This window comes from Equus caballus, chromosome 3, assembly GCF_041296265.1.
Source record: "Equus caballus isolate H_3958 breed thoroughbred chromosome 3, TB-T2T, whole genome shotgun sequence".
NCBI classification, from domain to species: Eukaryota; Metazoa; Chordata; class Mammalia; order Perissodactyla; family Equidae; genus Equus; species Equus caballus.
Window position 1 is genome coordinate 113,659,360 of NC_091686.1, and position 21,018 is coordinate 113,680,377.

The 21,018-nt window shown below is 38.3% G+C and overlaps 1 long non-coding RNA gene and 1 other non-coding gene across 4 annotated transcripts; one reads left to right on the forward strand and one right to left on the reverse strand.

Annotated features, from left to right (window-relative positions):
• Positions 1–4,871: 4,871 nt before the first annotated feature.
• On the reverse strand, positions 4,872–14,550 carry FAM200B (family with sequence similarity 200 member B). The gene is made up of 2 exons (XR_011437198.1): positions 14,401–14,550; positions 4,872–7,677 (listed from the first exon to the last, which is right to left on the reverse strand). It is a non-coding gene; the product is annotated as a family with sequence similarity 200 member B (transcript).
• Positions 14,551–14,597: 47 nt separating this feature from the next.
• Positions 14,598–19,994, forward strand: LOC102148458 (uncharacterized). 3 transcript variants are annotated; one of them, XR_002807134.2, is made up of 6 exons: positions 14,598–14,863; positions 14,996–15,092; positions 16,630–16,745; positions 17,345–17,424; positions 17,705–17,927; positions 18,935–19,994. It is a non-coding gene; the product is annotated as an uncharacterized lncRNA (long non-coding RNA). The 3 variants fall into 3 exon arrangements; XR_290079.4 differs by lacking the exon at positions 14,996–15,092; XR_011437199.1 differs by lacking the exon at positions 14,996–15,092 and having other exon boundaries at positions 14,659–14,939.
• Positions 19,995–21,018: the final 1,024 nt, after the last annotated feature.

Here is a 21,018-nt window from a genome sequence, read left to right on the forward strand (position 1 = left end):
TCACTTCCTGATGGATCCCAAATCCTAGAGACAATTAGTTTAGAGAGCTAGGATTAACAGAATTCCACTTACAGGGCCAGGTCCTCAATTTTTGCAGTAATTTAGTCGCTATGGCATATTCTCAAGAAGCTATTGGAGATAGGCTCCATAAAACAAGAAAGAGGAAGACAGAGAATCCAGGAAACTGGGCATCAACTCAGGAGAGACAGGAAGGAGGCAACCAGGATGACAACTTCAAAGCAAGTCAAAGAGCAGCAAGCTCAGATTGAGACAGCAAAATGGTTGAGCAGATACCTCACCAAAGAACATTTTCACACCAGGTATTTACCAAAGAAAAAATAGAAATATGTCTACCCAAAGATTTATACATGAAATGCTCATAGCAGCTTAATTCATTATAGCCCCTAAACAATGTAAATGTCCAACAAGAATAAATAATCAAATTGTCATATAGTCATACCATGGACTACTACTTGGCAATACAAAGGAACAAAGTACTGATATACTGAAAAATATAATATATATTATATACACAATATAATATATATATATATATACTGAATGAAAGAAGCTAAACCTAAAAGAATACATACTTTATTATTCCCATTATATGTAGTTCTAGAAGAAGGAATAGGATGCTGACGTATAGAGTTAGGGGAAAAGAGATTTCAGATGGAACCAATTGCCTGAGCAAAGGAAGAATAATGGAAAAGCATGGAGCTTCTCTTGAAAAAGATAAAAAATTTAGTTTGACTGGTGAAGAGGGTGGAGGTTGAGACTTGACAGCAAAGTTAGGTCATATCTTAAAGACCTTGAACACAATACTAATTTGAATTTTGATCTCTTGAACCTTAAGAGCTTTCAATACTTCTTGAACTTCCTTATTGAAATCTTTGTCTCTTTTGTTGGTTGGAATTCTTGGTTGCTAGAGGCTGAAGAAAGGTCATACATTTAAAGATCTTAGAAGAGTGTGTTTCATAGTGTCCTCTCAATGTTTGTTTTGAATAGTTACCATCACGGTATTTATTCCTTGTGTTTACTTTCTGTTATGGAAGGCTGAGTAAAAGCTCCACAAAGATGTCCATATCCTAGTTCCCTGGAACCTGTGAATATGTTCCGTTGCATAGTAGGAGAGACTATGTAAATGTGATTAAGTTAAGGATCTTCAGATGGACAGATTATAATGGACTGTCTGGATGGGTCCAATGTAATCATAAGGGTCCTTATAAAAGGGAAACAGCTAGATCAGGGAAACAGTTAGATCAGTGACACAGAGAAAACAATGTGATGATAGAAGCAAAGAAATATTTGAAGGTGCTACGTTGCTGGCTTTGAAGATTCAGGAAGGGGCCATAAGACAGGGAATGCAGGCAGACGCTGCTAGAAGCTTGGAAAGGTAAGGAGACAGATTCTTCCCTGGAGTCTCCAAAAGGAACAAGCCATGCTAACACTTTGACTTTAGTCCAGTGTGACTGTCATTAGACTTCTGATTTCCAAAAGATAATAAATTAGGTGTCGTTTTAAGCCACTAAGTTTCTGGTAATTTGTTACAGCAGCAATAGGAAACTAATATAGATTTTGGTGTCTGGAAGCATCCTCCTTTCTGCCTTCCTTTTTTTTCAGTTGCAAGACTGAGCTTGGAACCAGGAACAAGATTATTACTCTTTGCTAATCTTGGCCAGGATCTGCAGGAGGGTACCTCAAAGAAGAGGTGAGATTGTGGAAAAGGTGAAGTGAGTTCAGTCATTGAAGAAAGAAGTTTTTCTGGCTCCAAAATATGGCAACTCTACTGTAACAAATACTAAAAATATGGAAGTCGTTTGGAGTTGGGTAATGGATAGAGGCTGGAGGAATTTTGAAGAACGTGATAGAAAATGCCTAGATTGCTTTGAACAGACTGTTAGTAGAAATATGGGTGTTAAAGACTGCTGGTGAGGTCTCAGAAGGCAGTGAAGAGCATGGTAAGGAAAACCTACACAATCTTAAAGAATACCTAAATCATAAGCAAACTGTAGAAAAACAGATGTTAAAAGCAATGCTGGTGAGGATTCAGAAGGAAATAAAGAACGTATTTTTGGAAACTGGAGGAAAGGGGGATATGCATAAAGGTAGAAAGCTTAGATGAATTGTCCTATAATTAAATAGAAAATAGAACTTGTAAGCAATAACCATGGATATTTAGTTGAAATTTCCAAGCAAAGTATTGAAGGTGTGACCTGGGTTCGTCTTGTTGCTTTCAGTAAAATGTGAAAGAGATAAAATGAGAGAACTGCTACAAAAAGAAACCAGAATTTGATGATTTGGGAATTTCTCAGCCTATCCAGATTGCAGAAGATGCTAAAGCTAAGAGACCCACTGTCAGGAAAGCATGCTCTCGAAAGAAAGCCAATGATGTGGTCGGACTTTTTTAATTTAAAAAAAATTTTAGAATTGTGGTAAAATATACATAAAATTTGTCATCTTAAGCACTTTTAAGTGTGGATAGCCTTTTGCTAGTGCTTGGAAAGTACAAAATGGTAGAGCATTCAAGCACAGAGGGTTCTTTGAGGAGTGTGTGATGCATGAGTACGGTCAGCTATCTCAGCAGAAGCTAAAAAGAGATGAGATTATTCAGGAAAAATCTAGAGAGTAGCCTCTTTTCTAGCAGAGTGAGTCCCTGTGACCCACAAAGTTTTTAAGAATGTTATACCAATCGAAACTTTGTCAAGTTGGACTAAAAAGGACAGAGGACAAAATAAAAGAAGGCTGTCAGACTCCCAAAATTCTATAGGCAGAAAACAGGCTGATAAAAAGTACTCAGTGGCAGACATGTGCCGCTCTCCAAGGGTGGAGGCACAGTTCCAGAGTGGAGTCATGGGTCCAGAGGGCAAAGGCAGAAGCCACATAAGAGTTACTCCCAAACTTTGAAACGTAGTGGAGTTTACCCAGGTGGACTTTGAAAGTGATTGGCTCGTGACTCCTTTTTGCCTTTCATTTTCTCCCTTTTTGAGTGGGAATGGCTGTCACTGTTACCCTATGTCTGTCCCACCACTGTATTTTCAGAGCAGAGAGCTTGCTGTCTAGGTTCACAGGTTGACAGAAAGATTTTGACCCATACAAATTTAGATGATTTAGATGTGAGATTTGGGACTTCTGAGCTGATAGACTTAGACGAGATTTTGGAGTTGATGCTGTAAAGGGCTGAGACTTTGGGGGACCTTGGAATGAATGAATTTCTCATGTGGGATGGACGTGAGTCTTTGAGGACCAGGGGGTGGACTGTGTTAGGCTGAATAATAATCCCCCTCCAAAGATGCCCAAGTCCTAAACCCTGGGACCTGTGAATGTTGCCTTACATGGTAAGAGGGATTTTGCAGAAGTGACATATACTGACAGAAAGACACAAGATCTCTGCGTCAGGCACAGTTTATTACTCATAGCAAAAAAAGAAAGCAGCCAGATAAGCACTGTGTGTCAGTTCCCCAGGCCCCAATTCCCACAGCATATTGATATGAGCCAGGTGTTACCTCTGCATCCAGTGGGTTGCACCCCAGGAGACTCTAGGGTTTTGTGGGGCTGCTGGTACATCTTCCCATCCTCCCCTACAGAGAGATTACTCATTATTCCTGGAATACAAGCAAATGTCTCTGGAGAGAGGATGGAGAGGGCTTTATCTTTACTTCCCTGGGGTGTCTCTAGGGAAGATGTGTCTAGCTTCACTATCCTGGAATGTCTCCTTATACAAGTATTCTTAACTTGGTTGCTAATATTTTCATTCAGAGGATCCAGACAGTGCAGAAATGGGAGCTATTCATGCAGAATTGTCTTCCAACACTTTATTCCAAGCACCAAAAAAGGGAAAATCTATTACCTTTAATAGAATAGAAAATCTGAAAAATCAAGTATTACAATAATGCTAAGTGTGGCTGATGGAAAGGAATTGCTAACCTATATGATTTTAGACAAAGACCATGCCAAAAGAAACATCGCCCCATGAAATCACGGAATATGTAGAGAGGCAGAAGTTGAAATTAGTTTGAAGATATACTAAGCAATCTAAGTCATTCAGTTTTCAGCAACAATATGAGAAGTAACATCAATGCCATTTTTGGATGCTTATAGAGATTATCTGACAAAATCAGATTTTAAAATATAAAAAAAGGCAAAGAAATTTGCTACACACTTAATAATTATTCCTGAGAATATGACCTCAAGTTACAGATATATCATTGGTCCATTTGTTCTTCATCAAATATATATGAAATACCCCTACTGTGTATCACGCAAGATGGATATGACCTCTGCTCCTAGGGAGCATTCATTCCAGGGCATCAGATTGACAGAACTAGTAATCAAATAAATAAAAAATATTTTAAATTATATAGTACAAAGAGAGAAAAGGAAGAACAATGGAGGATGTACCAACTAAGGTGGTTAGGAAAGACTTCTTTAGGGAAGTTAACATTTAATTCAATCTATTCTCAAAATAGCAGTCTTTTAAAACCTGGTTCAGATCACATCTCTCCTCTTCATAACCCTTCAATTGCTCTCCATTTCACTGACAAAAACCCAGTGGCCCTATAATGGTCACAGGACCCTTTATGATTTGATCCCCAAATAGATCTCTAACCTCCTTTCTTATGACTCTTTCTATAGCACTTATTATCTTCTAAATATTATAAAGCTTATTTATTATGTATACTGTCTCTCTCTCTTTGCCAGAACGTAAGCTCCACTAGAGAATAATCTTTTTCTTCATTTTGTATCCCAAATGTCTCTACAACAGCTCCTGCCCTCTAATAGAAGTTCACTAAATTTTAGCTCAATGGACACAAAAATACATTATGATTTTATTAATGTTTAAAGATAACAAAAATAAGAACATACCAAAATTATCACATTACAATGTTTTATTTACATTTAAACATGACATAGAAAAACATCACAAAATAAGAAACACAAAAACAAAAATCAGGTAAGAATTATTTAATGTGATGGGTGTGCCTGCCTGTTTATAAGTTCATTCCAGTCTGGAACACAGGAGGACAATGCTACCCGCATATCTGCTGTTCCATTCAATCCATTTCTTTCCTTTGTTTTTAACTTGGTTAAGACTGAAAACCCTAGTTCACACAAACTAGTTGTTGTGAATGGTAATAATAGCAGGACACTCTTTCTACTTAGCAAAGGAAAGTCTTCCTTTATCTTAATCCAAAACGCCGATAAACTTAGTGTTTCATAATCATTCTTCAATGTATATGAAGAACTAAGCTGCAATAACTCATTCTCTTCTTCAGGCACCAAGTTTAACTCAACTATTGATTCTGGGTTTCGAAAAGCAAATGGATCTTTTACCCAACAGTTTCCCCTTAATGTTTCAAATTTCTCTTCTGGAAAGAAATGATTAAAAGTTTGGGATAGAGAAGTGAGATGCAACAAGATCTCTAACTTTATTTCTTTCAAAATGTTTTCATTAATAATATTCTCTTCAATATGTTGCAAAAATCTTGGAAACATGTAGTAGCTAGGATGATTGCTTTTAAGCCTTGCTTCCCATAACAATAATGTCTTTCGGAATCCTTGGATACGTTCGACATGTTCAAATATATCACTGCTTTTCCCCTGTAGTTTTAAACTCAGTTCATTCAGAATACCAAAAATATCAGTTAAATATGCCAATTTTGTTACCCAAATATCATCTTCAAAAATACTTGCCAAATGAGATTTTTTTTCAATGAGAAAAATGTGAATTTCATTCCTGAATTCATAAACCCTGCTTAGTATCTTCCCATGAGACAACCAACGAACTTTGGTATGATACAGTAAGTGGGCATGGTTAGTTCCAATCTCTGAACAAAATATTTCAAGAAGTCGGCTATTTAGTGAGCTTCCTTTAATAAAATTAACAACTTTTACTGCATTTTTCAATACTTCCATGAGATTCTGTGGAATTTCCCTGGATGCTAACGCTTCACGATGTATAAAACAATGATTCCACACAGCTCCATTATTAGTAACTTCTAGCAATTTTTTAACTACTCTGCTATGTTTTCCAGTTATGTTTGCTGTTCCATCACTTGTAATTCCTTTGCAGTTTTTCCAGTTTAATTTATATTGACCAACAATGCACTTTTCTAATTCTGTAAAAATATTTAATCCACTTAGGTGTGAGGTTAAATTTAAACAACACAAAAAATCCTCCATAAAATCATCTTGCCATACATATCTGACATAAACTAAAAGTGTCATGCAGCTTCCAATATCAGTGCTTTCATCAAGCTGGATCGCAAAATCTACACCAGACTGTAAGCGAGTAATAAGCATTGTTTCTAAATGTTCTGCAATAGTACAAATTCGAAGAGATATTGTGTTATCACTAGGTATAGTTTTTAATTTATCAGCTGATTTATCATCAAAAATTGTACGCACCATATCCAAACATGCTGGAAGAATAATTTTTTCAGCAGCTGTGTGAGCCATTTTCTCTTTTGCCACACGATACGCAACTAAATATGATGACAATAAGGCTTTTTCGCTAACAGTAGTAGAACTAAGAAATTGTGTTGATAACTTTACATCTTTTTTCTTTCTTTGAAAATATTCAAGAGGCTTATCAATAAGTTCAGCATGCTGAGTTTCTAAATGCCTTTTTAACTTTGAAGGTTTTAAGCTTTCATTTGCAAGAATATTATTACAAATAACACACTGAGGTCTGTCCTTTTCAAAGGGTTTTTCACATTTGATAAAACCATATTTTAAATAATCTTCATTATAACGTCTTGCACTTACTTTTTTCTTTTTGAAATGTGGCTCAAACAAAGTTGAAGTTTGCAGATTAGAGTCAATATTTTTCTCAATACTGTCACTATTCACACTGCCAGATCCAACAGTTGAACTTGAACATGCTTCTGCATATTTCACTTCATTAATCCTTTTTCTTTTAAAAACGAAATGATCCATTTTAAAAGTAATTTTGATTAAAATGTTGTAATTGCCACTAACTCAAATATATATATATATCTATAGCCTAGATAACATCTTTCCAAAAAATGTAGTTTGTAACTGCATCTTGGTTGAACATCAGACTTCACTTCTAGTTGCAGGTCATGGCAACATAAATTAGACTGCACATCAACCTTGTTATTATGAAAACCAAACAAGATACCAGTGGACAAATGATTGAAAAACCATTTCTTGGCCAATATACATTCTATTCATCATATCCCCTACATGAACTATCTTTTCACATACTGAAACTGACCTTAGTATTCCTTGCAATGTGCACAATTCTGGCAAAGGATTCATGCAAAGCATCCTGATATATTTTATTTCTTTTTAAAAAAATGTTCATTGTGACTCACAGAATTGATTTCATGACCTACCACTGTGTCACACCTAATATGAAAAACATTGATATAGAGACATTTTCCTCTGTTGTGCTGGTAGCTTGAGTATGTCTGCTTGATGATCAAAGAAACTAGCTTATCTGCTAGACTGTTGGCTGGTACAAGAACTGTCTTGAAGTAGCAGGTATATATCTTAGATTTTCATTCCTGATACTTTTTGATGGGAAGAGTTTTTAAAAGTGCCAGTTATGGTCTGATCTAGTGAGGATCCAATAAAATTTTCCATGGCTAGGTGAACTAACAGGTTGGAGCTGGTAATATTTTTAGAACTTTCTTGGAATGCATCCTTGACCTGGGAATAAAACCAGAGACATGACATTAACACATCACAATACAGAGCAATATTACTGCCAGCTATGGAGACCTTTGGATATCCAAGGTCATGGGTGCTTAAGGAAAAAGCCTGGAGCTCTTCTCATCACTGTGCTATATAGGGTTAGGGCTATTTCCGTAAGGCAAAGCACCTCAGCCAAGATTGGTAAATAGGAAAAATGATGTCAGTAAAACCTGGAAGTTGGCGTCAGGAGTTGCAAAGTACGTTGACAAAATTGAATACAGCAAGTCATGGAGGAGTAGCTCATTCACCATATAGACTTTCTCTTAGTAAAATTTGGCCTTGTCCATCTTGGAACTACTTACTGCACTGCTCTCTTTGATCTTAGCGTATTTGGGTCTTATCACTGTAACACAGCATTTCCTTACATGCCTTTCCATCAACTTATGTCACTTGTTGGGGGGAGGGGTAAAGTCATATTTACTATAGTGTTTTTTATTACAAATTCAATGTCTTAGCGTTAATATTTCTATTAGGATTGTTTGCATTAACAATATTTTCTTATTTTCTGTATTCTTGGTGCTCTGGCATCTGGGTTCTCACTAATCAGGGAGGGACTGATCCTCCCAGGGTTAGTTAATTCCTAGGGAGAGCAAACAGCTCAACCTAGGTACACAACTTTCATGTGCAAACTAACCAATTCAGAGCCCACACTACCAGTACTACCCACCCTCATCAGGCTCTTATACTCCACCAATATTCTCCTGCTCTGCTCACCCCAGGGCCAGGTACCAGGCAACTAGGGACAGCCCTCATGCCTTAGAGCCTGCTGAAATTATTCAAGAAGCCAATCCCAAACCTGCTTACCCTGCCTCACCCATTCCCTCCGTAAAAAACTATAATACAGGCTTTTCTGCAGTCCCCCTTCCACTCCCTCTGCCTCCTGACCAATCCTGGTGCCCCAAACCCACCCCCACCCCCCACGTGGAATGGCATGCTCTGCCTCCTGTTTCTAGGGATCTGTGAGTATAAAAACTTTCTACTTCATGATGGCCATTTCTGTGTCTGTGTATCTTATCATACCTGATTAAAACAAATTCCTGGTATATTTAAAATCATTTTTATTTTGTTATTGCCTTGTTACAAAGTAGCATAGTTTGGCCCTAATCCTACTTTCCCCATAAGGTCTGTTATTTTTTAGTATAAATTTTGCATGCCATGAGTTCCTCTAGGAAGTCATAGTGTTAAAACTGAAACACGCGTATGTTGAGATTACTTTTATTACTTGCCCGGTGAATAGATTCCCCCTATCACTTGAGAGAAAGATTGGAATCCCCCAGTTTTAGAGACAAACTAAGTATTTTTTTTTTTTTTAAAGATTTTATTTTTTCCTTTTTCTCCCCAAAGCCCCCCCGGTACATAGTTGTGTATTCTTCGTTGTGGGTTCTTCTAGTTGTGGCATGTGGGACGCTGCCTCAGCGTGGTCTGATGAGCAGTGCCATGTCTGCGCCCAGGATTCGAACTAACGAAACACTGGGCCGCCTGCAGCGGAGCGCGCGAACTTAACCACTCGGCCACGGGGCCAGCCCCGAAACTAAGTATTTTTCATTCTAGATATCACCCATCCTTCACCTATGAGTGAAACAGAGTACGGTACAATACACAGCAAAGTATAAGTTTCAGGAATACCAGGCAGCACTCAAAAACGTGCTACAAATGATCTGAATGCCATCAATGTTCATCAGCCTGTTGCCATTGTATTTATGTGGGTGCCTGATCTTTTAATAATAAAGCATCATAGGGATGGTAACCTTGAAACAAAAAGATGTTGCCAGAAGGGAGACAGTTATAGCCCTGGTGATATTCTTCTGTGAGACTTCCTTAATTATATCTACAGGGACTTTATTCTTAACAACAGTAAACTTGAAGGGGAGTTACAGTATGTCATGTACAATGCATTTAAAAAAAATTAATAGATTTTATTTTTCTAAGAGCAATTTTAGGTTCACAGCAAAACTGAGTAGAAGGTAGAGATTTCTCATATACTCCCTGCCCCCATATATGCATAGTCTTCCCCATTATCAACATCCCCCACCAGAGTGGTACATTTGTTACAGTTGATAAACCTACACTGACACATCATAATGACCCAAAGTCCGTAATTTACACGAGAGTTCACTCTTGGTGTTGCACATTCTATGGGTTTTGACAAATGTATAACATGCATCCACCATTATGGTATCATACAGAGTATTTTCACTGCCCTAAAAATCCTGCGCTCCACCTGTTCATCCCTCCCTCACTCTGCCCCAATCCTGGGCAATCACTGTTTTTTTTACTGTCTCCACAGTTTTGCTTTTTCTAGGATGTCATATAGTTGGAATCATTCAGTGTGTAGCCTTTTCAGATTGGCTTCTTTCACTTAGTAATATGCATTTAAGGTTCCTCCATGTATTCTCATGGCTTGATAGTTCATTTCTTTTTAGCACTGAACAATATTCCATTGTCCGGATATAACACAGTTTACTTAGCAATTCACCTAAAGAAAGACATCTTGGTTGCTTCCAAAGTCTGGCAATTATGAACAAAGCTGCTTTAAACATCGGTTGCAGTTTTTTGTGCAAGTTTGGTAAGTTTTCAACTCCTTTGGGTAAAGACTAAGGAGCCTGACTGCCAGGTTGTATGTACAGTGCATTTTTAATGAGGACCCCAGCAAAGGTTATGTATCTTTTTGTTGCTGGAGCATGCCAAAATTGTGGGCACAGATTACGCTATACAGACAAAGTATAATTGTCCATTTTTTTTTCTGCAATGGTGCCAACTTTTGTTAAGGTAACTCATTCATACTGACAGACTTCAAATAATGCCAAAGGGACTGCTCTAGGATCTCACGGTTGTGATGACCTAGACTGCTACTCAGTTACCTTGTTGGTCTCTCTGATACAAATTGTTAGAAAACAAAATCAAGTCAGAACTGAAGAGGGCATACACCTGATGGTACAGGCAGGGGTGAAGGTGGCTGCTGAGATGGGTCACATGATTTGGTTTAATTCGGTGAGAAAGAGTGATGTGGACAGCTGTCAAGAGAAGACTCTCCGATTTGGTCAGCATAGCACTGGACAAATGTTAAATCCTGAATTTAAGAGCTAAACTTTTATATGAGACTGAAAGCGTTAAGGGGCATCCTAGAACGATGTTGGAATGCAGCTTCAGGAGGGTGCTGGGAAGGTGGTAGCAGAAGCCATCTGAGAAAAGAGCTGTTGCTAAAGGGAGTAGAATAAAGTTGTAACACGTAATAGAGCAAAATGTATCACCTTGTCTCCAGGCTAGCACTCTGTTGGCATAGTTTTCTATTTATAGTAAAATAAACAGTTGGTGTCATCCAGAAGACCTACAAATAGGGGCAGAGGTCAGGGTTTATTTATTAGGGTGGTGGCAATATTAGATATTGGTTGCCTTAGGATGGCCTTGAAAATATCAACTTGCTTAGTTATCATAAATTCGTTATTGCCAAGTAGCTAGAGAGCTACTGTATATGGTACCTGGTTATACTTAAAAAGGTGTGCCTCAAAGAGAATTTGGGTCCTGGTAAATGCCTTTGACTTAATTTTGGTTAGCTGTTTCCTTGAAAGATGACACGTTCCAAATATTTTATCTTGGTCTGAAAGAGGCAAAAGGCTTTTCTATGGAGGTCTTAGGTCCTGTCTGCCAAGGTAGATTAGCAGTACTAAAAAGTTTATGGCAGATGCCTCTTGGATGTCAGAGCATGATGTACATAATCAATATAATAAACCAGAACTAAACTGTTCGAAAAGCACCTGCGTCTAGCTCTCTTACTGCTTCAAGACAACTGGAGGGCAAATCACAGGAGGCTTGAAGCAATCTGACTCATATATACAGCTGCCCTTAATAGGTGAATGTGAACAATTATCGACCCTCTTCTTCTCATAGTTAGAAGTTCCAATAAGGATGCTCACTTGTTTTTAATACTCCTCCTCCCCCCAAAGAAATCTCAAACCACTAGAACTTTATGCTGTATGTCACCTCTCTCCAGATATTTTACGGATATTTACCTCATACAGCTAAATAAAAACGATGCTAAACAAAACATGCTCCAAAATCTTGTTTGTCCTCTCTTTTCTTCACCTATGTCTCTGAAAGGTGCCTTAATGGGAAGTTGCAGGAGTTTGGGGGAATAAATTCAAATTTGAAGTTTTTGGTCTAAGTTTTGGAACTTTAATATAAACAGAGATATTCTCATCTAGAACTCCATGTAAATCAGAGCATACACATATAACATGGGCAAGAACACCAGTGTGATTCCATAAACCAGATGGGTTCTGCTGGGACACATCCCTCCTGGACCAAACTTCAGAGATCCATAAATCTGTGTCCTGATGCTAAAGATGTGTGCACTGCGGTTGACTGTTGGGATACATAACCACATTTCAGAGCAATAATGTTCCTTAGTCAGTTGTGCATCTAGCTTAGTCATCCTTTAGGAGAGAATTCCAATTAAGGTGACCAAATACTTCCAGTTGAAAGTTTCTTACATATCAAGGTGCATTAATATAGTCATGTGATATGGTTTCAGATTAGTGATTTTCCACCAATGAATCTTTTTATCTACTTGTTCCTAGAATAGTGTTTGTCATATGTAGGTACTCAATAAAGGTATCTGAAAGAATAAATGAGAGAATGAATGACACCTGTAGTAAACTGTTCAACGTACCTTCTATTTTTATCAGTCAACGAAAAATAAATTACCAAACTATATTTGGACAATTTGGTAATATGTAAGACAAAGGCAAGGAAAACATTCTTTAAAACAGGATCATCAAACATATCCTATTTCAAAAGAAACTGCTTATAATGGTAAGCAGTAGAAACAATGGTCCCATAAAAACATAAATGTAAACTATATTTAGATTTAGCTTATAAAGCTTAACACCTAAATCTACCTAAAAATAAGAAACTCACATAAAAAAACTAATATCTCATTTATATTACCATATGTATGGGTTATCATTTATTCTTTTAGATAAAAACAATTGGCTTTTAATCATTTCGTTCTTTTATATTTTTACTATTCCCCTTTCAATCCAATCTTCCTTGGGAGTTTGCAATAGGCTATGCTTCAGACTGTTGCATTCAAAAAGCATTCTTTAAGGGTTTACTCTCTTTCCTAAATCAGACGATTCACCTACAGTAACAGTAGAGGTAGTGTGTGACCTGGCAGATGTGGGGATGAAAGCATGGAGAAGTCCTTTTCTAATTGAAATAGGATGCAGCGTATCAGCGAAATGGGAGGGAGCAGTAGAAAATGTTGCAAGTTTGACAGAAGGTTTGCAATGGTTGTCTAGGAAAGTGGTATGATGACTGGACTGGGAAAATGTTTCAGGATTTTAAGCAAGTCTGCACAATTGTCTTAAGTGCTTAATGCAATGATCATTATCATTATGATCCTTGATAGGTGGTCTTTAATTCCCTGCCACTAATTCTTACTTCTTAGACATATATCCATGGTGCTATGAATATTATCTTGTAAAAATACAGCTCTGATCAATTTCCTTATAATTCAAAAACCTCTAATGGCTCTGAGCTAGTGTAATCTCCTCGGGATAATATCCTTTAAATCTAAGCCTCAATCTATCTTTCTAGGTTTCTCCTGCATCACATATCTCCATACAGTTCTACACATTAAGCTCTAAGACTGTGAGTTCTTGAAATATCTCATGCACTTTCACACTTCTGCTTTTGTTCTGACTAGTATTCCCTTTGCCTGGAATTCTCTTCTTGCCTCAAGTCGTTTGAAATCCTATTCGTTTTTTATGATTTAGCTCAAATGCTGCAGCATTTATCCATTCAACTAATATTTAAGTACTTAAAATGTGTTCGATGCTGGGAATTCAAAACAAGAAAACAGATAAATAGTGATATATTCATATAAAGGAATACCTCTGCAGCTGTTACAATGAATAAACTAGAGTTACATATCACTGACAAATCTTAAAAAGCATTAAGTAAAAGAAAGCTGCAAAAGGACTTATATGTCACTGAGTGTTAAAATTATGCAAGACAGCACTATATATGTAATTAAAAATTAAAACATAAAGGTGTTTGGGACAGTGGTTACCCTGGGCAAGAGGGAACAGAATGGGATAGGGTGATGCAGACAAAGGACTTCAATTACTTACATAATAATTTATGTCTCCAGTTGAGTGGGGAGTACACATGCATTTGTTATAGTTTTATTTCTACCTTTTGTCTGTCTACAATATTCAATTTTTCAAAAGGATGTATAACGCTTGATTCCTTCCTAATAGCACTGCCAATCTGTCTCATAACCAATAACTTAAAGTTACCTTCCATCTCTTGTACTCCCCTTTGTTTCCCGTTCTGTCGTTATGCACACATTAGTACACCAAGCCTTAAGAGTAGGAACTTCCAGACAGGAGCTTTAGGTAGATTAGAATGTAACTCTCTTCCCAGGAGATTCCTGAGTGTTCCCTCCAGTCCTCTCGGTACCCAACTAGGCCTTTTAAGAACTTCAGCCTGACCCTTTCAGCTGACCCCAGAATATCTCCCTTCAGATCCAGATTGCTGCCCCCTTCCCCCAAGAGACCTCAATGCGTCCCCTGAGCAAAACCACAATGTGCGTCCCCTGAACGAACCCCGGAATGTCTCCCTTTAGCGGACTCTGGTTCACTTTCATTAGAGATTGCCTGTTTTCCTTCTCACCTCCAGCCCAGCGCACGAGCCTCGCGTCTAGCCGGTCGAGCAGCGGTCCAGCTCGCACCACATTCCCTACCCAAACCACTTCCGGCCTAACCTCAGCACCCACGCAAATCCCACTTTTCACCGGAAAAGGGCTGGCTCGGCCCTCTGCGCATGCGCGAAACCGGCGCGGGTTCCACTTTGCTCCCAGACTCTCCCACGGCAGTCTCGCGGTGTTTCCTTCACCCGCGGGAGATTTTTGAACGCTGGGGCGGTAACCGCGCCCTGGGCGCCCAGCGGCCGGCTGATAGGAGGCTGAGGCGGTTCTGTGGAGACTCGGCCGGTGGTGGGTCCGGCTGCGGCGGCCGCACGCGGACGGGGCTCGTGCCCGCGGGGTCCCGGCGCCATGGGGGTGGAGAAGAGGCTGCTGCCGATTAAGGAGGCCTTTCAGCTGGCGCAGCAGCCGCACCAGAACCAGGCGAAGCTGGTGAGGGCGCTGAGCCGCACCCACGGCCCGGGTCCGGTCCACCCGCGGGCGCACCGGGTGGCAGCTGACAGTGTGTGTAAGAGAGTGAGAGCTTTGACCCTTGCTGTCATTTTACTTTGTTTACTTTTTTAGGGAAATAATTGTGTTTAATAACCATAGGAGTCGTGTGTCTCGGATAACAGTTCACTGATTTTCAACATAAATCTGCATCTGATTAAATAGGCTTAAGGTACATTAAATATCTATATTTATATTCCTGCCCTATCATGAGTTTCGCAAAACACTTAATTATTAACAAAATAAGTCAATGTAAGTAAGTGCCTCTCTGTTACAAACCAGCTGTTTAAGGCAGATATGTTTATTGCCTTTGATTCTATGATTTACGAAATAGACCGCAGTCAGGAGTACAAGTTTTCATTTCCGCTCTACGAGGTCCCGCCACTTCGCCAGCCTCGGGCCACTACTTTTTTTACTTGCAGGTTTACACAAAGGCAGGTTTTTGAAAACACTTTGCTTGGCCCCCTGACCCCCTTAAACTGTTTTTGGGTGAATAAATGTTTCTTTCGCGTGGCTCAGCCCAGCTCCATCAACAGCCGCGCGCTGGGAAGCCCGCTCCCGGGCCTGTGGGCGCCGGGCCTCCGGGTCGCCGCGGGACCTTATCCTTCCAGCCTTCTGCGCGCACACGGGCGAGGGCACCTCCTCTCGCGCGCGCTCCTCCTTCGGTACTCCCCGCATTGTCCTGCACTTGGCTTTTTTCACTTAACAATATATTCCAGATAGTCCTCCTTATCCCTATTTAATTAAACTTCCTCAGTCTTTATTTTTAAGCTGTCATATAGCCCATGTTGCAGATATATTCCAATTTATAGCCAGTACCATCTGGATGGACACGTGTTATGTCCAGTTCTGAGATATTAGGAGCAGTGCTTTAGTGAATACATGGCATTTCCTCCGTTGGCAAAGGCAACTGCCAGAGTCTCTGCAGAGAATTGCTGGATCAAAGAGGAAATGTATTTGCATATGTGATAAATATTGACAGTTGCCCTTCGTAGAGTGGTCCATTGTATGCTCCCATCAGCAGATGGGAGAGTATGAGAGAGATTGCTTCTTTTTGAGGGGGATTGGGAAGAACTAGAATATAATTTTGTTGTTGGTGTGATCCAGTGGATTCCGACTCCTAGTGACCCTGTGGACAGCAAAGCTGAACCCTGTCCCGTCTTTTTGAGCCATCCTCTCACCTTCTGGTGCTGTATCAGGCAATGCTCCCCTGCTATTCATAGCGTCTTCATGTCCAGTTTCCTTGGAAATGGGTGGCCAGGTCTTTCTTCCTAGTCTGTCTTAGTCTGGAAGCTCCACTGAAGCCTGTTCACCATGGGTGACCCTTCTGGTGTTTGAAATACTGGTGACATAGCTTTCAGCATCACAGCAACATGCAGCTGCCACAGTCTGACAACGGACAGATGGGTGGTGTGGTTCCCTGCCTGGGAAATGAACCCTGGCCAAAGCGGTGAGAGTGCTGAGTCTTAACCACTAGATCACCAGGGCTGGCTACAATATAATTGGGGGCATGTTTTTTGATAGACAAAATTTGTAAGTAAAATTTTGAACAATTAGGGAATATGACTTAGAATGATAACATACATATCAAAAAGAAATTGCATGTGATAGGGAAGCCTTATAAAAGGCAGTATTGAATTGAGACCAGTGGGGTTTTTTGTTTTTTTTCTTTTTATTGAACAGTACCTTTGATACATTTTTCTAAATAGATTCAAGGATTTGTAGAAGAGCAAAAGAATCTTTTGTGATCAAAATCTGTGTTGCCTTGCTCCATGGGTTTGCCTTGCTCCATGAGAGAAGTAACTCAAAAACAAGAGAGACGTAGGTAAATGATTACTCAAGTCTATTTTCCTCAATTATTTCTTCTTCTGAATGGACAATTAACAGTTATTAAAGAGTAAAGATTTTAGTTTGATGAGCAATTCATATTTTTGAGAGTCAGGTTAATGCTGGGGATAAAGACTTTTATCAATGTAGTTTGTGAAGGATTTGTTTTGTATTTCTGGCTGTCAAGAAAACATTTTTTCAGGAGGCATTTGTTCATGCTTTTAATATGCTAGGATGGTCTGTAAATATGAACCTGCAGCAAAGTGGGAAATAGAATTTGCAGCAGTTTGTTACTTCGTTTAGTCAAACGGAAGAAAGATGAAGACAATGACATTTCAAGTTATTTTAATTATTTTACTTTGTTCTTGAAAGTACTTTGGAAGTTTTGCCAATTTTTGTTAGCATTCATAGTGAGTGTGTGTATCATTGAAAATTACTGGATTGAAGCATTAAGGACTTGTGTAATTTAGAGAAAAAACAGCTAGGGGTCTAGATATATATGTGATATAAATAAATAAATTTATAATATATATATATACACACACACATATTTATGTCCTATCAAAGTGACCTTATAAATATTATCTTTTTATATAGGATAAAATACGATTACGACTAGAAGCTGATTTCTTAGATAATGCTGGCTTCAATTAAAAAAATTTAAGAAACAGTTTCAGGTAAATATATTTAAATGAGTGCTGAAGACCATTTTTTTGCTCCAAAAATTATTGCATTCTTGTTATTTGGCAAATGTTTCAGATAAGGATTATTTTGAGACTATATTAAATGTATATTTAGTATACCTCTGTATGAAATTATCATCATAACTTCTCTCTTTTTTGCATGCATTGTTTCTTCCTTATGCGTTATTAAAGTCTTGAATTCTGAATGTGGGGAAATCAAGTGGTTGTCATTATAATGCCACCTGGGAATAAGTTTGATCTTTTTTTTTTTCAGGACTGAGGCAAATAACAATGAAATTCGATTTTTATTATGCCAGATTCTAAATAAGTTCTTGGGAAATATGCTGGAAAATGCCCAGACTGATAATATTTTGTATATAAAATTAATGAAGCCCTCCTTTTTATACTGAAAGATAAAATTCCAAATATGAGAATATAGGCAATCCTGGCTCTTTCGAGACTTAAGACCTCTAGGTATGACTGCCGCATGGTTAAAGGTATGTGCAACTTCATAGTTTTTGTTTCTTTGATTTTAAATGCATAGTAGTTGAATTTTCCCTTATTGAATATATAATATATAGTGAGAGAAGAGATATGGTACACAAACACACACCCAATTTAAAGATATGTAGTTCCAACAGCAGTTCTCTGACACCAACTGGGTGTCCTATAATTCAACTACCCAGAGTTAGAGCAGACCCATAGGTCAAGGAGGGCTCAGTCCCACAAGACTGCCCCCCTCTTCAGAGGTTTTGGGCATCCCTAAGCTACCTGTACTTCTACCCAGACTGGAAATTCCAGGATTCCCCTCTGGTGTGATAATTCTCTAGACTGACTGATACAACTCAGGGAAGTGCTATACTTACTGTTAAAGTTTTATTATAAAGGATGCAACTGAGGAACATCGAAGAGGAAGAGATAGATATGGCAAAATATGAGGAGCAGGGAGTGCGGAGCATCCATGGCCTGTCTGGATATGTTATCCAGTACATTGATGTCTTCATCAACCTGAAACCTTCCTGAGCCTGTTTGTTTCAGGGTTTTTTATGGGATTTCACTGAGTAGGCATGATTGGTTAAATCATTGGCTATTTGATTGAACTCAATCTCTAGTCCTTCTCCCCTCCCTGGAATTCAGGGGATGAGCCTGAAAGTTTCAGCCCTATAGTCACCTGCCTAGTTTTTATGGTGACCAGCTTCCATCCTGAAGCTATCTAGGGCTCCCAACCCAGCAGGAGTCACTTAATTAGCATAAACTCGGGTATGGTTGAAAGGGACTCTTGAATAACAAAAGACACTCCTATCACTCAGGAAATTCCAAGGGTTAAGGAGCTCTGTACCAGGAATCAGGGACAAAGATCAAATATGTTTTTTATTATACCACAAAAGAATAATAAAATGAACACATGTAGCCTACATCTAATTAAGAAATAGAATGTTTAAGATAGCTATTTAAGTCTCCCTTGTCACTTTCTGAATGTATTCCCCCTCCTTCCTTCCTACAGGAAACCACTATCCTGAATTTTGTTACTCATTGTTACTCATTACCTTGCTTTTCTTTAGAGTTTACTTTATTATAAGGCTACCTAGATATATCCCAAAAATATGCAATGTATCTTTGCCTTTTTTACCTTCATATAAATGGAGTTATATTGCATGTATACTTTTGTAACTAATTTTTTTCCATTTAACAGTTTCTAAGAGTAATCCAAATTTATGCATGTAGCCATAGTTCATTCTTTTTCACTAGTATATAGTATTTTGTTTTAGAAATACAGCACACTAGAGTTATCCATTATCTGTTTACTATTGTCAGCTCAACTGTTATCAGCATTTTCAGATGTGTGCAAAAGTTTCTCTGGCTAATATGCCTAGAGGTAGTGTTATGGACTGAATTGTGTTTCCTCAAAATTCATATGTTGAGTCCATAACTCACAATACCTCAGAATGTGACTGCGTTTGGAGATAGGGCCTTTAAAGAAGTAATTAAGTTAAAATGAGGCCTATAGGGGAAGCAGTAATCCAATCTGACTGGTATCTTTATAAGAAGAGGAAATTAGGATATACAGAGACACACTGCACGTGTACATGCAAAGAGGGAAGGCTGTGTGAGGATGTCTGCAAGAGGACATCTGTAAGCCAAGTGGAGGGGCCTCAGAAGAAACCAAGCCTGCCCACACCTTGCTCCTGGACTTCTGGCCTCCAAAACAGAAAATAAATTTCTGTTGTTTAAGTGACCAAGTCTACAGTATTTTTGTTATGGCAGCCCTATCAAACTAATAACAGTTAGAATTGCTAGATGGTAGAATTATGCACATGTTCAACTTAATTAGTATTGCTGATATTTTTCTAAAGTGGTTGGGTCAATTTACAATCCTACTGGCAGTGTATGAGAAATCTTGTTCTACATCCTTGCGCAAACCTGATACTGTAAGACTTGACTTTTTCCAGTCTGGTTGGAGAGGAGTGGAATCTGGTCGTTTTAGTTGCATTTTCCTGATAACTGAGAGTTAAATAACTATATGTTTCTTGTTTCTATATCAATAAAATGACTATTATATCTTTGTCTGCTTTTCAGTTGTGCTATTTGTTTTTTTCTTACTGATGGGTAGGAGTTAACTTTAATGAAAGTAAGATTTATCCTTTAATGGCCTGTCCTCTTTTATGTCTATTTAAGCAGTTCTTCCAAGCCGCTATAGTGAAAGAAGGTAGACTCATATTTTTTTCTGAATGTTTTACATTTAAATCCTTAATCTACCTGGAGTTGATTTTTTTTAATGTTTGGTTTGAGGTAGATGAATAATTTCATTTTCCCATATTAATAACAGTTGTCCCAGCCTATTTTTTGAATACTCTTTTTTTTCCCCAGCTGATCAACAATGGCAGCTCTGTCATCCATCAAGTCTGCATACCATGAGGTTTTCTTTCTGGGCTCTATTCTGTTGTAACTATGGATTTTTGTCTACCTCTAGACAAACATCACATTGTCTTAATTATTATGGTTTTATAATAAATCTTGATATCTGATAATAATTGAAAATTTTTTGTTTTAAATGATACGTATAATTATTTTTCAGTCATTACGTGCATGATTTTGAACCTGTCAAATGTGGGGAGTAGAGCTGACTAAGTGTATTTAAGCATAGGAAATGATTGTTGCTCCAGAGACTCAAACAAAATTCCTTTCAAGGCAACTCAATAAAAATCAAAGTCTCAAGGCTCATTAGAGCCTTTTTAAAAAGCCATTTCTAATATAGGACCAGGGCTTTTGGGGTATCTTGGATGGGGTTTTAGATGAAAAAAGATGGGCCATGAACTGATAATTGTTGAAGCTGATTGAGGGTATTAATTTTAAAGTTTCAGTGGTTTATTTTCTTAATAGGTAAAGAATGCATCACTTGTTAGATAATTGTGCCTTTAATGACTATATTTTTTGTCCTTTTGTACTTGCTCAGAGAATTCCGTTTCTTCAACAAGGACTAGTGATATGTCAGGTAACATGTACATAAGTTAATAGATTTGAAAGTCATACTTTTCTTACTATTATGAAAATTTCAAAGTTGAGGATAGTAAAATGAACCCAACAACC